Source organism: Thalassophryne amazonica, chromosome 18 (assembly GCF_902500255.1).
Source record: "Thalassophryne amazonica chromosome 18, fThaAma1.1, whole genome shotgun sequence".
In the NCBI taxonomy this organism is placed as follows: domain Eukaryota; kingdom Metazoa; phylum Chordata; class Actinopteri; order Batrachoidiformes; family Batrachoididae; genus Thalassophryne; species Thalassophryne amazonica.
The window spans coordinates 30,985,204-31,001,566 of record NC_047120.1 but is presented as its reverse complement, the minus strand read 5'-3'; the positions used below and the strand labels follow the sequence as shown (position 1 = coordinate 31,001,566).

Here is a 16,363-nt window from a genome sequence, read left to right as displayed (position 1 = left end):
AGCAGTGCATGATGGGAAAGGCATACCCGGCCACTGATGGCTCTTGACAGAAGAACGGAGGTATGACAGGTCATCAGAAAGCATGAACACAACACACCCGGCAGGGAACCGCACGAGGAGGTGCTGACATTTTAGGTGTCAATGAATTGCCACAACACAATAATGTATTTGACCTACAAACCACAGAGGTAACTGAAGAGTCAGTGTCACGTGAGACTGGATAATAAACAGATTATAGATCTGAACCTAAACAAATTATAGGTGAATTACGTCATCACTCCAAAACAATGAGGCTAAAATGATGTGTGGATGTCAACGTCCAAACTGTACCGGAAACCAGGGCTCGTATCCACAAAGCAGCCTAAGACTAAAACAGTTCCCAGTGACGTTATTCTAAGAAAAATCTTAGAATTCCTCGAATTCTTAGACATTTCTTAGAATTTCCCTTTGTAAGATGAAAGTTGTCCGCAAAGCACCACAGACTGTAAGAGAGCTCTGAAGGTGCCAAACTGGTAAGAGGAAGGAAGAGGACTTTTAAGAAGCCTAAGAGTGTCTTAAGCAGAGAAAATGGCAGGTCCTGATCTACAGTGCATCCGGAAAGCCTTCAGAGCGCTTCATTTTTTTCCACATTTTGTTATTTTGCAGCCTTATTCCAAAGTGGAGCAAATTTATTTTTTCTCTCAAAATTCTACTCACAACACCCCATAATGACATGAAAAAAGTTTTTTTTTTAATTTTTGCAAATTTGTTAAAAATAAAAAACTAAGAAATCACGTATGCATTCAGTATTCACAGCCTTTGCTCAATACTTAGTTGATGCACCTTTAGCAGCAATTAAGTCTTCTTGAATATGATGCCACAAGCTTGGTGCACCTATCTCTGGGTGGCTTTGCCCATTCCTTTTTGCAGCATTGGGGCACAGCCATTTTCATATCTCTTTGCAACACCCAATAACCATATTTGATGGCCTCAGGTAAAAACAGCGTTTTCAGTTTTAGAAGTGTTCATTTCTTGCTAGTTTTTACATAACACAACCCCTGGCAAAAATTATGGAATCACTGGCCTTGGAGGATGTTCATTCAGTTGTTTAATTTTGTAGAAAAAAAGCAGATCACAGACATGACACAAAACTGAAGTCATTTCAAATGGCAACTTTCTGGCTTTAAGAAACACTATAAGAAATCAGGAAAAAAAAAATTGTGGCAGTCAGTAACGTTACTTTTTTAGACCAAGCAGAGGGAAAAAATATGGAATTACTCAATTCTGAGGAAAAAATTATGGAATCATGAAAAACAAAAACACTCCAACACATCACTAGTATTTTGTTGCACCACCTCTGGCTTTTATAACAGCTTGCAGTCTCTGAGGCATGGACTTAATGAGTGACAAACAGTACTCTTCATCAATCTGGCTCCAACTTTCTCTGATTGCTGTTGCCAGATCAGGTTTGCAGGTTGAAGCCTTGTCATGGACCATTTTCTTCAACTTCCACCAAAGATTTTCAATTGGATTAAGATCCGGACTATTTGCAGGCCATGGCATTGACCCTATGTGTCTTTTTGCATGGAATGTTTTCAGTTTTTGCTCTATGGCAAGATGCATTATCATCTTGAAAAATGATTTCATCATCCCCAAACATCCTTCAAATTGATGGGATAAGAAAAGTGTCCAAAATATCAACGTAAACTTGTGCATTTATTGATGATGTAATGACAGCCATCTCCCCAGTGCCTTTACCTGACAAGCAGCCCCATATCATCAATGACTGTGGAAATTTACATGTTCTCTTCAGGCAGTCATCTTTATAAATCTCATTGGAACGGGACCAAACAAAAGTTCCAGCATCATCACCTTGCCCAATGCAGATTCGAGATTCATCACTGAATATGACTTTCATCCAGTCATCCACAGTCCACGATTGCTTTTCCAGTTGACTCCAGTTTCCTCCCATTCGTTCCTCATTTGTTTTGTTGTGCATTTTCGATTTTTAAGACATATTAAGTTTTCTGTCTTGACGCTTTGATGTCTTCCTTGGTCTACCAGTATGTTTGCCTTTAACAACCTTCCCATTTTGTTTGTATTTGGTCCAGAGTTTAGACACAGCTGACTGTGAACAACCAACATCTTTTGCAACATTGCGTGATGATTTACCCTCTTTTAAGAGTATGATAATCCTCTCCTTTGTTTCAATTGACATCTCTCGTGTTGGAGGCATGATTCATGTCAGTCCACTTGGTGCAACAGCTCTCCAAGGTGTGATCACTCCTTTTTAGATGCAGACTAATGAGCAGATCTGATTTGATGCAGGTGTTAGTTTTGGGGATGAAAATTTACAGGGTGATTCCATAATTTATTCCTCAGAATTGAGTGAGTCCATATTTTTTTCCCTCTGCTTGGTCTAAAAAAGTAACCGTTACTGACTGCCACAATTTTTTTTCTTGATTTCTTATAGTGTTTCTTAAAGCCAGAAAGTTGCCATTTGAAATGACTTTAGTTTTGTGTCATGTCTGTGATCTGCTTTTTTTCTACAAAATTAAACAATTGAATGAACATCCTCCGAGGCCGGTGATTCCATAATTATTGCCAGGGGTTGTATATGACAAAGAGGTTATAGTTACACACAAACAAAACAGAGTTTGCAGCTAGCTAGACCAGCCACGGGCATCACAATGCCACTGTACTCTGACTGGCTGTCACCCCCGCGCCTAAAAAAACAGAAAAGAATGAAACAGAATGTGACTTATTAAGCTCTTAAAATAGGTCAAGTTTAGCCATCTTTGAACTTGTCCAAGGCCTGTGTCCCAAGAATATTCCCTGTGAATTTGAATACTCTGGCAGCAATAGGACTGGACTTATGCTGAGCACAAATAGACGGACGGAAGGACACAAAGTCTTCGCAATACCAATGGCCATATTTGATGGCCTCTGTAATAAAAATAAAAACTAAACAACTTCTGCACTTCTCAATGCAACTGGGAAGCCTTACAGGACTCTATTGACATTAACAATCACACATAACCAAAATTTGTCAAATGATCAAGGATTAACTGGGAAGTGAAGATTAGGTTGACGTGGTGGCATTGAAACCAGAGGATCCTTGTTTCACTTCCCCGTGAGACTGGAAAATTAAATGAACAAGTTGAGCACCTTACACTGCATTGAAAAGAAAGATCGTAGAGCAGAAAGAGGAACACACAACAAAATTCCAATGAAGTTGGGACATCGTGTGAAATGCAAATAAAACAGAATACAATAATTTGCAAATCCTCATCAACCTATATTTAATTGAATACACCACAAAGACAAGATATTTAATGTTCAAACTGATAGACATTTTTGTTTTTGTGCAAATATTTTCCTCATTTTGAAATGGATGGCTGCAACACATTTCAAAAAAGCTGGGAGAGGGGCAAAAGCCAGCATCTGTGATGGTATGGGGGTGTGTTAGTGCCCATGACATGGGCAACTTACACATCTGTGATGGCACCATCAATGCTGAAAGGTACATCCAGGTTTTGGAGCAACACATGCTGCCATCCAAGCAACGTCTTTTTCAGGGACATCCCTGCTTATTTCAGCAAGACAATGTCAAGCCACATTCTGCACGTGTTACAACAGCGTAGCTTTGTAGTAAAAGAGTGCAGGTACTAGACTGGCCTGCCTGCAGTCCAGACCTGTTGTCCATTGAAAATGTGTGGCGCATTATGAAGCACAAAATCAGTTTGAACATTAAATATCTTGTCTTTGTTGTGTAGTCAATTAATTATAGGTTGAAGAGGATTTGCAAATCATTGTGCTCTGTTTTTATTTACATTTTACACAATGTCCCAACTTCATTGGAATTGGGGTTGTGCAACATATGCATAGCATGTGATGAAACAACCCCAAACAATGCAATGAATACTCTGGTACAACATATAGCTCAGAAAATGTTCATTTGGACTTAAATTTTCCACAGTGAATAGTTACTTTATTTACTCTTATTGTCTGAGAGACAATATGTTGCACCAGAGAAGAAGGAAAATGACATTGTATCACCGTGCTCAGCCAGAAGCATAAGAAATTTATTTTTTATTTTTTAACCAAGTGTTTTTGAAATGTGGAGGTTGGTTTGGTGCCGGGGAAACACAGCGGTATGCTCGCTATAAATACAAAACAAAGAAAACACCTTCAGAAAACTCCAGACAGCAAAACAAGCTTCCGGCGGGAGAAAATGACCTTGCTGTTATGAAAACATCTGAAAAGTTCATTTGAACAGCCAAAAGTGTCCCGTTATCATCTGCATTCAACAGGCTTATACAAAACCTGTCGAGTCTCCGTGCCTGACATTTGCAATGTGCGATCTAGGTCACGGTAACAACAGCTACTGGATTTGCACACATTTTTGTTGTGCATGTCAGACTGCATGTGTGTGCGTTTGTGCAGTGTAAGCACATGCTGTCTCCATCTGCTGTTTGATAGAGACCGTTTCCTTTCCTGTGCAGCCAAGCAGCCAGGCTTCCTGTAGTGCGCTGCTCCAAAAGGGAAATGGGAGACAAGGCCGCCACACAGTCCGGGCACAAACCCTGGATAAGATACAGATGCACACAGACACACACACACACACACAGCTTTGGTTTCTTTCATTCTTCCCACAACTCATTAAACATCTTTGTGAGAACTAAGTATCTGAATTAGTAGATTCTTACACAGACAGAAAGTCAATAGTTTGGGGATGGGGGGATTTTGAAGCTACAGCACTAATTGTGAAATCAATTGAGTGAGATTTGTTTTAAGCACAAACTGATAGAGGTGCAGCGATGTCAGCCCTGAGACATTAGCAAACAATCAACTCAATAAAAACATATTCATTCCTTTATCTCTCTGGAGATGAAGTCACTTCAGTGTCAAGTCAAGTCTGGGAGCATCCACTGGTGTTACATTTCGCCACATCTACCACACCATGGAGCCATCCCGGGGCCCTGGATTGCAACCCCGTCAACTGACATCTGGTCCATCCCTACATCTCATCTGTCTCATGCAATCAGGTGAAAAGTGGTGTCTCTTCTGCCTTTTCTGGATACTTTGGTCCTCAACACTGAGGCCCCCATGTGCTGGATCATGCAGAGAAATGTGTCACATGATCAAAATATGCCGTTCGTTCACAATGCAAGTGATCATCCTCATCTTAGTCTCTGTCAGCAATCGTGCACTTCATTAAAATTAACCATTTAAAACAGATTCAAACTGGTCTTCTGTTGAAGAGCTCAACATACTTTTCATGAGTTTCATGTTGTGGAGGAGGATGAGAAGGAAGCTTCTGCTCAAAGAAGCTTCCTTCCTTGGGCAGGTCCCAATTAGCACATACTGTACCTCGTGGACTTTCACCTAGGCTGCCAGGAGTTACGTGTGCTTCTACTTAGTGCATAAAAATGTGGACGACACCACAATGCATTCTGGCAAAAAGGTCAACATAACCTGTTACATTTGACTTTGTCACTCTACAAATTTGTTTATCTAGTGTGTGTTTTAAGATGTTTTACTGGTGTTTATGGATCCCAGACAGAATGGTGTTAACTGTGAAGCAGCAGAATGTGGGTCTCATAGAAGCAAGCTGAAAAAGCTGGATGTTCACCCATGGATATGGAGTGTCAACTTCTCCATTTATGTTTAGACTCCTTATAATCAAACTTCTCGAGATCCTCATGTCTGCCCTCTGCCTGTTCTAGGAATACTAATACAGCATATCCAGAAAGTATTCACAGCGTTTCACTTTTTTCACATTTTGTTATGTTACAGCCTTATTCCAAAATGGATGAAACTAATTGTTTCCCTCAAAATTCTACACACAATACCCCATAACGACCACAAGGCTCATCATTGAGCTCAAGTGCATCCTGTTTCCACTAATCATCCTTGAGATGCTTCTACAACTTAATTGGAATCCACCTAGGGTAAATTCAGTTGATTGGATATGATTTGGAAAGACACACACCTGTCTACATATGAGGTCCAACAGTTGACAGTGCATGTCAGAGCACAAAGTATGAAGTCAAAGGAATTGTCTGTAGACCTCTGAGACAGGATTGTCTGTAGACAGAAATCTGGGTCAAAGGAATTGTCTGTAGACCTCCGAGACAGGATTGTCTAGAGACAGAAATCTGGAGAAGGGTACAGAAACATTTCTGCTGCTTTGAAGGTCCCAATGAGTACAGTGGCCTCCATCATCTGTAATGAAGAAGGTCGGGACCACCAGGGCTCTTCCTAAAGATGGTTGAACCTACTGCCACTCTGTCACAGCTCCAGCATTCCTCTGTGGGGAGAGGAGAACCTTCCAGAAGGACAACCATCTCCGCAGCAATCGACCAATCACGCCTATATGGTAGAGTGGCCAGAGGGAAGCCGTCATGTTTGGAGGAAACCAGGCACCATCCCTACAGTGAAGCATGGTGGTGGCAGCATCACACTGTGGGGATGTTTTTCAGTGGAAGGAACTGGGAGACTAGTCAGGATTGAGGGAAACATGACTGCAGCAATGTACAGAGACATCCTGGATGAAAACCTGTTCCAGAGCGCTCTTGACCTCAGACTGGAGCGATGTCTCATCTTTCAGCAGGACAATGACCCTAAGCACACAATATCAAAGGAGTGGCTTCAGGACAACTCTGTAAATGTCCTTGAGTGGTCCAGCCAGAGCCCAGACCTGAATCTGATTGAACATCTCTGGAGAGATCTGAAAGTGGCTGTGCACCAACACTCCCCATTCAACCTGATGGAGCTTGAGAGGTGCCGCAAAGAGGAATGGACAAAACTGCCCAAAGACAGGTGCGCCAAGCTTGTGGCATCATATTCAAGAAGACTTCAGGCTGTAATTGCTGCCAAAGGTGCATCAACAAAGTAGTGAGCAAAGGGTGTGAATACTTACGTACGTGTGATTTTTTTGTTTTTAATAAATTTGCAAAAACTATAAAAATTATGGGGTGTTGTGAGTAAAATTTTGAGGGAAAAAAATGAATTTACTGAATTTTGGAATAAGGCTGTCACAAAACAAAATGTGTAAAAAAGTGAAGCGCTGTGAATACTTTCCAGATGCACAGTAACTCTTTCTTGTTTTTTTTTTGTTTGTTTGTTTTTTTTTAAGCTTGGAGTTCTTTCCCAAACAGAAATTCTTATCATTGTTTCCTGGTTGAATGTGACAGCGGCACATCGGAAGCCATGTTTGATTCTGGCTGGTCTCCGCCAGAGTTGGTTTTTGTGTGTTGACTAGTTGCCCAGATGAGATGCGTGTTTTTAATGTGCTCGGTGTAAGCCTCTATTTTACACAACAGTTCCATCACTCTGCGCCAACTAAAGCCAATCATTCATGGTTTTTGGATCACAATTTAAACTGATGTCACAAATTGTTTAAAACTTTCCTGATTGTTCCAAGTGTTATACAATGCTGCTTTTACCCAAGATTACATCCGATTTCAGCCTCCAACTGGGTATCCAATTTTTTGTTTCCTTTCACAGCATACACAACCAGGTATTGAAAATCAGAAACAGGAGATCACCCTTGAGCTTGTTCAGAGATGATCACAAACCCAGACACTCTGTTTCCTCACTCAGCTTCTCAAGTGCAGCAAACACAGCATCCAATGATTCCCCACAAAGATTACATCACCTAAGAAGTCAAGGTCGGTAAACCTGTCAAAAACAAGAGCATAATCTTCAAATCAAAAGTGTGAAAAACAACAAAAGCAGTGTGACATTTCTGCCTGGTTAACTGATGAAACGATCTACTAAAATTATGTCGTTTCATTTTTGGGCTGGCGCATGAATCCGGTAAGTGCCGCCTCATTGTTCAGTATTAACAAAGCAAAACATATATGAAATTCCACAGAGTGTTAAATCAGCAGAGGTTTTACTTGTCTACATGCTGCTGTACAGCATTCTTTCACGAAACTGTCCCGCTTCCTGTTTCTTCATCCATTTCAGCAGCGTGAACACACACACACACACACACACACACACACACACACACACACACACACACACACACACACACACACACACACACACACACACACACACACACACACACACACACACACACACACACACACACACAGTGAAAAACAGGCATGAAAGTTCAGCTCGAGGAAGTTGCAGCTTAGTCACAAATGTGCCAAGAATATGTGAGAAAACATCTACAAATGCAGGAAGAAACCAATCAATTCTTTGCAAGTAAAAATAGTGCAGACGTCCAACTGTAATACCAAAAACCAGTCCCAAATGCTCGCCTCACATTTAGCTTATTGACCTCCAATTACAGCTACTCCACATTAAATCAGTGTGTAACTTACCTGGATGAGTGCTACGTCAACGTACGCTGATTCTCACATCCATTACAGCAGGTCACGTGGTCCGGACCGAGTCCTGCCAGTAGTCACATCACTGACGCCGTCGTTGTAGGACAGGACAAACGACAGCCAAGGGATGGCTGGATCCAGGTGGTGCAGTGTTGTGGGTTTAAGTTGAGCTCACCACCTTCAGTTTGTAAAGGGAGAAGGAAGAACAGAGAACATTTCAGATCCATAAATTACACGCTTATGAAAAGTTTCAGTGAGAGAACAGAAGTTGGAGGATGAGGAGGTGTGATGTCAGTCTCTTGTTTCAAAGAAACATGTAGCAAAAATAAGGTGGTTCAAAGTCATCCAGAGCTTCCTCTAAAGAAAAATCTGTGAAGTAACACACGGTAGCGTCACACGTCTGCTGTGATTTAATGTGTCAAAAGTGTTTGTGACTGTCTTCAAACAAAGCCATGGCAGACTTGGATGTGTACATTAACCCAGGGGTAGAAATTAAATTTACTGGCTGCTGCCGCCGCAGATTTCACTGCTCACCGTATGAATGGTGGGTGGAAAATATTCACACTTTTTTGTTGAACACCATGAATGCAGCACGTGTGCCTGTACACCCGAACCAACAAAGCAGTGCTGTGTTCAAATAAAATGTAAAAATACCTCCATCAAAAGTGCTCAGACAGCACAGTGACGCCACCCCCACATTTCAAAGGATCATGTATAGAAAACGTTTCACGGTCTTTTAAACAGCCAATTGGAACATCGGAACCCATTTTCATTATATAAAATTAGCCGTTGTTTATATGTTGGATAGCACCAGTGTGTCCTTAGACTAGACACTTAATCTGCATTGTCTCAGTCTAACCAGCTGTCAAATGGTACTGCTCTTGGTGGGGAAGTAACCTGTAATGGAATGGCATCCCGTCCGGAAGGAGATGTAGGGAGATGAGGCTCAGCACTAACAGACCACAGGACCTACATAGGACTTAAGTCTTTTTACTTCTTCCGGCATATTAACATTGTGCAGAAAATTTGGTCTTGGCCTCTGATCATGATCACTTCCTACCCACAGGTGTAATGCACTAACCATGTACAATCAAACTTGGATTAGACATGTTGCTATCATATTGCAGCCACTATAACAAGAAGGCATATGCGTGGTGATTGACATTCTATACTCATTCACTCACTCACTATATACCCTCTCTACTTTTAAGATTAGGCTTAAAACTTTCCTTTTTGCTAAAGCTTATAGTTAGGGCTGGATCAGGTGACCCTGAACCATCCCTTAGTTATGCTGCTATAGACTTAGACTGCTAGGGGGTTCCCATGATGCACTGTTTCTTTCTCTTTTTGCTCTGTATGCACCACTCTGCATTTAATCATTAGTGATTGATCTCTGCTCCCCTCCACAGCATGTCTTTTTCTTGGTTCTCTCCCTCAGCCCCAACCAGTCCCAGCAGAAGACTGCCCCTCCCTGAGCCTGGTTCTGCTGGAGGTTTCTTCCTGTTAAAAGGGAGTTTTTCCTTCCCACTGTCGCCAAGTGCTTGCTCACAGGGGGTCGTTTTGACTGTTGGGGTTTTTACGTAATTATTGTATGGCCTTGCCTTACAATATGCTCTGGGGGTTGGTAAGGTTAGTCCTTACTGGCGTAAAGTGCCTTGATTCGATTTTCTTGTGATCTGGTACTATATAAATATAATTATAAGTGAATAGTATATAGATGTGTATGTCTGTGTGTCGACATGTAGTAGTGAATTTGTATTTATGTAAATATGACTGATTAGAATTGTTGGACTTGTACTATACTAGCAGGGGTGGGTGCTAATAAGCTTTGCTTCAGCCCACACCCTTTCGGACTCACTAGTTTTGTCTGTGTTTGTTTGTGGAATTGTTCATTTTTTTCTATTTGAATATTTTGTGTGCCGAATAAAAAAACATTGTCACTTTGTCAAATATAAAGCGCCTTGGGGCAACTGTTTGTTGTGATTTGGCGCTATATAAATAAAATTGATGATGATGACACACTCACTGCTAATACCATTGCGTGTGCATGGCCTTCAGTGGTGCCTAGTATAGCGTGTAAAACCTCCATTTCATCAAGGATTTGGGGTTTCTGAACAACCTGGTGCTTTCCAACCTCTCAGAAGGCATGTGCGTGGCATGCAACAACCACATGAGTGAAGTTGAGTGGCAAGTGTTTTGAACATGACTCTCAGGACATCCTGGTGAGTGCTGACATCCATGTGGTGTTGTGTGACATTTTATGGTGGATAGTGGTTAGTTGGGTGGTCACAAACCCACCATCTGTGTGAGATCGGCTCATACCAGGGTTTGAGCTAAGATGGGCAGCGGCAGGCAGCACCATTCAGCTCTGCAAATTTCAGCCCGGCTCTCGGGTTCAAATTGGCTGTCCCGCCCAGCACAGATTTTCCAAAAAATGAATTGAAATGTTGCTGAAAAATTTATCAATCTGATTGTATTTCAAACTCATAGTGCCATACTTTTTCTTTATATCTCAGCTGCAAACAGCAGAGATCAGCAGTCAGCTGCTATTGAAAGCAGATCAGAGCGGAGAGACACTGTGCATCTCTCTCCACTCTGACCTAAAGGGAAAAAACTCCATCAAAATGTTTCATTAAATAATCCAGAGTTGCTTCTGTGTCCGTAGATGCTGATACATTCAGAAATTTATGGTTTATTTTACAGTTTAAAGGCTCCCATTTCCAAAAAGCTCAAAGGAAAACCACTGACAGTGAGAGCGGAGGGGAGAGAGAGAGAGAGAGAGAGAGAGAGAGAGAGAGAGAGAGAGAGAGAGAGAGAAGGAGGAGAGGAGCCTTGGTGAAAACAGACAGTGAAAAACTGACAAATCAGTCCAGGTTCAGCTCTTGTTCAAACAAGACAATTAGTGTTTTGTTTTGGGGTTTTTTTGTTGTTGTTCTTGTTGTTTTTTTTAAAATAATGCAATCCCACTCAAACATGTTGGAAAAAAAACTGCCATGACAGAAAAACTCTGCCTGCTTCACTGAATTAAAGAGGAAGAAGAATAGAGCAAATGCTATATGCCCATCAAATATTAATGTGTTTTTAACCTTTTCCATGTTATTTATTTTATTGACTTAAACTTTGACAGAAACATTTAAAAAGAATTTTGGTATTACATTTATTACATAAATGCCATTTTTTTTGTCTAAACTTTTCATTTCTTGCACTAAAATAGTTCCAGCTAGAAACCTGGCTCATACATATAAATAGTTGCATGTAGACACCAAGGTGATAACAAAAATGTACACCCCTGGTGGCAGCTTTAAAAAGGACATGCTTTGGAATTTACAGTACTCAGTTTTTTGCTACTGTTCTAATCCAATCCAAATTTGCTGAACACATTTAAAAGCAATAACAAAGTTTCAAAGTGCGCAAATATGGCAGAGCCATAAAAAAAGCAACACTATGGGGTTTCCACTGCTGAAACTGAAAACCCACAATATGTTACGTGTAGCAAACCATAACCTGTATTATACGGACTATAACTCATATTGTTATGTTCAAATGGTTGTTTTTAATGTTATTATGCAAAATAGAATGTAAACACATCAAGCAGAATGTATGTCCTCAAGCCAACTGTTGAACATTTCAAGTGATATTATTCCACAATTTTAATTTGTGATTTTCTTCAATAGCTGCATGAGGAAACCTGACAGTAATGTACAGTGACGTCAACCATATCGTGACCTTGAAACCATTATTTGTACTGCACCATGAGTGTACCATTACACACCTAATTTCCACATACAGTGGGCATGCCGTTGGCTTCAAAGTCAAATTCCACCAGGACCATTTTGTAAAACTAATTATTTTAATCTGTAAACAAATGAATGTTTCCTTGTCCAACAGAAGGCAGCCTTTCCACTGGGCATGGGCACTGGGCATGTTGAGCTTTGGAAATGAATATTTTAGAATATTTCATGCCATGGTTGCATCATAAAACATTAATGAGCACTCAAATTATCTGATGAATTTGATGAAAGAATAAAAAAGGGCCAGCTAGTAAGAATAATTTTTTGCTACAATTGTTTTTGTGTTGCTGGTTTTATGTATATTAATATGTCACAAATTAAACTAGGATGGGATACAAGAACCAACTCGGGAATAAGTTTGTGTTGTTAATGTTGCCCAGCTGGATATCAATGCAACCACATTGCCCAGACATTATCATTTGGAGACTGACTTCACCTAATTAGATATTTAAAGTTCCTGAGCATATGTACAATACCCCTCCCTGTGGGCCACCCTCTTTAAGTCAGAGTGGCTTTCCTGCAGAGTTCTTAATTGAAAAACCCGGCTCACCACAATATGTAACTCCAAGGGCACTTGTGAGAGCACTGACTCATGCTCTGTATGCACTTTAGAAGCCACAGACAGCACCATTAAGGGGTGTTTGGATTGAAGGCTTTTGCATAGTCCATTGGCTAGACCTTCTGTCTCACCATGGTTGACAAGACTCAATATGGATGATGTTTGACACCAGCAACCTTCAGGAAAGGAACAAAACCAATTACCCTTCCAGGAAGGATGATTTCACATCAGAAAATTGGCCATTTTCTTCATCAATGTGATCCATTTTTCATTGTTGTCGGTGTGTCATCCGCCACAATGCACAGTTGTCCTAGTGTCAATGTTGTAAAGTTACACATTTTGGTGGGCACAAACCAACCATTTCCCAAGTGGACGCTTATTAAGGATTTTGGCCATCTATGACAAAATCCCAGCGGAAAAAAATCCCAACCCCTTATTACAAAAGTGGACAAAATCCCAGTCTCATGAATAAATATAAAATATATATGTATAAACATAAAATAATAACACATATATACATTCAAAATATTTTATTTATAGTTCATCACACACATTTAATTACATTTTCTTCACACTTTCAAATAGAATAGCACAGTTACTTTAAACAACTATGGTGTCACCTCAACACAATACTCAATATTTTGAAAAAGCTGAAACCTCTTAACAAGTGAGATGAGACTTGGGAATGAGACTGGGATTTTGTCCACTTTTGTAATAAGGGGTTGGGATTTTGTCCGTTGGGATTTTGTCCTGTCACCAGAGATAGGACCCATGAAAAGCAGCCAAACCTAACTCTGTCTCCCCATCCATACTAAAGAACTGTGCAAACCAACTGTCTCCAGGGTTCACAGACATCTTCAACACCTCACAAGAGACATGTCAGGTGCCAGAATGCTTCAAGATCTCCACCATCATCCCCATCCCTAAAAAACAAAGAACTACAGGACTTAATGACTACAGACCCGTCACCTTGTCCTCTGTGGTGATGAAGACCTTTGAGCCCCTTGTCCTCACACACCTCAAGGCCAGCTCTGACCCACTCTGGATCCCCTGCAGTTCATTTACAGAGCCAACAGGTCTGTAGAAGACACTGTCAGCGTGGCCCTCCATTTCATCCTCCAGCAACTGGCCCTGTTGCAGTACAAGCTCTCTCAGCTTGCCATGCCTGACACCACCTGTAGGTGGATCACTGACTTCCTGTCTAACAGGAGGCAGCCTGTGAAGCTGGGGGGGTACGTCTCCAACACACGATCCATCAGTACCGGATCCCTCCTTCTCCACCCAACAGCTGCACCTCCAGTCACCAGTATGTGAAGTTCCTGAGGTTTGCGAAGGATGCAACATTCATTGGACTCATCTCTGATGGGGACAAGTCTGCCTACAGATGTGAGATTGACCACCTGGTGTCCAGGTGCATACAGAACAACCTGGAGCTCAATGCCCTCAAGACAGTGGAGATGGTGGATGACTACAGAAAAAAACCCAGTTCTGGCTTCTCCCATCACCCTGTGTGGCTCCCCAGTCACCACTGTGTGACTCCCCAGTCATCCAAGACCTCAAGTGGGATCTGAAAGTCAGCTGTCTCATCAAGAGAGCAAAACAGAGGATGTACTTTCTGCAGCAGCTGAGGAAGTTCAACATGCCAAGAACAATGATGGTGAACTACACTGCCATTGAGTCCATCCTCTCCACTTCCATCACCGTCTGGTACGCTGCTGCTACTGCTAAGGACAGGAGCAGACCATAACATATCATCCATGCCACAGAGAAGATGATTGACTGCAGGACCTGTATGCCTCCAGGGCCCTGAGGCGAGCAAGGAAGATTGTGGCTAAATCCCTCCCACCCAGGACACAAACTTTTTCTCATTATTCCTTCTGGCAGGAGGCTGAGGTCCATCAGGACAAAAACCTCAAGACACAAAAACTGCTTCTTTCCATCTGCAGCTGAACTCAAAGAGTGCCAGAGTCCCCCACTTACTCTGCCTCCCTCACCCACTACCATAAAGTACAGACTGGCCCCTGCACTGAAAGATATTGTACATCTGTACTCCAGTCACCTGTTTTTGCACTGTCCCATTCCATTACAGTGGATATAGTATGTCTATTTGACTCTTTTTACTTCTTAGAAAAGTGTTTTTTTCTTAACTTTTCTTATTGTTTATGCACCAATAACACCCAATCAAATTCTTTTTATGTGTGAATTTACTTAGCAATCAATTTGAATCTGATTCTAATAAATCCTGATCAAAATTTAAACAAATTAAGAGGAACAATAGATTTTTATATAAGCTGAAATACACAAAATGCCAGGTTTTTTATTTATTTATTTTTTTAAGAATCAAGGAATCTTTAACCCTCTGGGGTCCGAGGGTATATATTGGACAGTTCATTCGCCTGGCATAAATGTTTTATTATTGCTGTTAACAGCTCTCCCTGCATCCCACAATCAAGTTTTATGTCTCTTTTTTTCAGGATAACCTGTACTTTCAGAATATATATGCTATAGTTGTGTTTTATAAGTGTAATAAAGGTTTACAATCAGAAATAAGAAAGGATAAATTAAAGCAGAAAATAATTTTCCACACACATTTATTCAAAAACACATCAAGCTATAATAAACAACTGTTTTGACACTTTATAAAGGTAATTTGGGCTCTTGTGTGAAAGACTGTACAACAAAAAGGTTTAAACAATAAACACAAATGCGCATTTTGTACAATACATACAAAATGGTCTATGTGTTTTGTTTGTCTTCATCTCAAAGCAATTTCTGTCTGCTATTACGCAAAGGTCACATCACAAACTTCTACTTCTACTGTGTTTTGGAGTGTTCTGTCCTGCTCTGAAAGCAGCTTTCACACTTTGGCTCCTTACACTCTGAGGAGTGGCCCCTCCTCCCTTGCTCCACTGATATGGTAAACGGTGCTTTACGCCGGAGCGAGAGAGCTTGCCACAGGGTTATTCAATAACATTCGCAGGTAATGAGGAGTGGAGCATCTTTGAAACTCACACACTCTGTGTTTGAGCACGTGAGATTGTGTGAGAGGCCCTCCATGTGCTCGCTATCACTTATCGCTGTGTGTAATGGCGCAGGGCACATTGGAGCCAACAGCCAGATAGCTATTCAAACGGGCCAACTTGTAACACATCATTGCTAAAAACGATATTTGGTTTATCACGTGAGGTAAATCTGCCCTACAACTGGATTTTGGAAAACCATGTGACAGTGAACCAATTCTGATTGGGCACTCACATTGTGCATGTCATGACACAGTTTCTATGAGGAGTACAAAGATGGTGGATGGTGGCTCGAAAGTCCGCAGAGTTAACGTTTCAGGAAAAAAAAGTAAGTTTCTATCTCATGTCATTAAAAAACTATTTATAATTTAGTAAAACTTGGTCTCAGCCGTTGTATACAATGGCGTCGGCCCCAGAGGGTTAAGGAGCGGTGCGTAAAATGAATGCCTGTTGCAGGTAATGTTTTAGAGACTGACTCATCCATATCCAAGTTAACCCCATTTAGCAACAACCAAAAAACTCCAAATTTGTAAATACTGTAAATATCAGGTAGAATTTGAAGAATATCTCAATCTGTCTCATGCTTATTCTGATCCCTGGCAGGGTTTTAGTCGATGTATAGTTGGTAACTTTTTCTCCATCACAATAAAATGTAGAGGCAGC

The 16,363-nt window shown here is 41.0% G+C and overlaps 1 protein-coding gene across 2 annotated transcripts in view; it reads right to left on the bottom strand.

Annotated features, from left to right (window-relative positions):
* ptprea (protein tyrosine phosphatase receptor type Ea) overlaps positions 1-16,363 on the bottom strand; it is a 201,916-nt gene that overhangs the window by 95,501 nt on the left and 90,052 nt on the right. For both annotated transcript variants that reach the window (XM_034193180.1, XM_034193179.1), the window contains exon 2: positions 8,325-8,508. The gene's annotated coding sequence lies outside the window, so the exon portion shown is untranslated. The remainder of the gene's footprint in view (positions 1-8,324; positions 8,509-16,363) is intronic.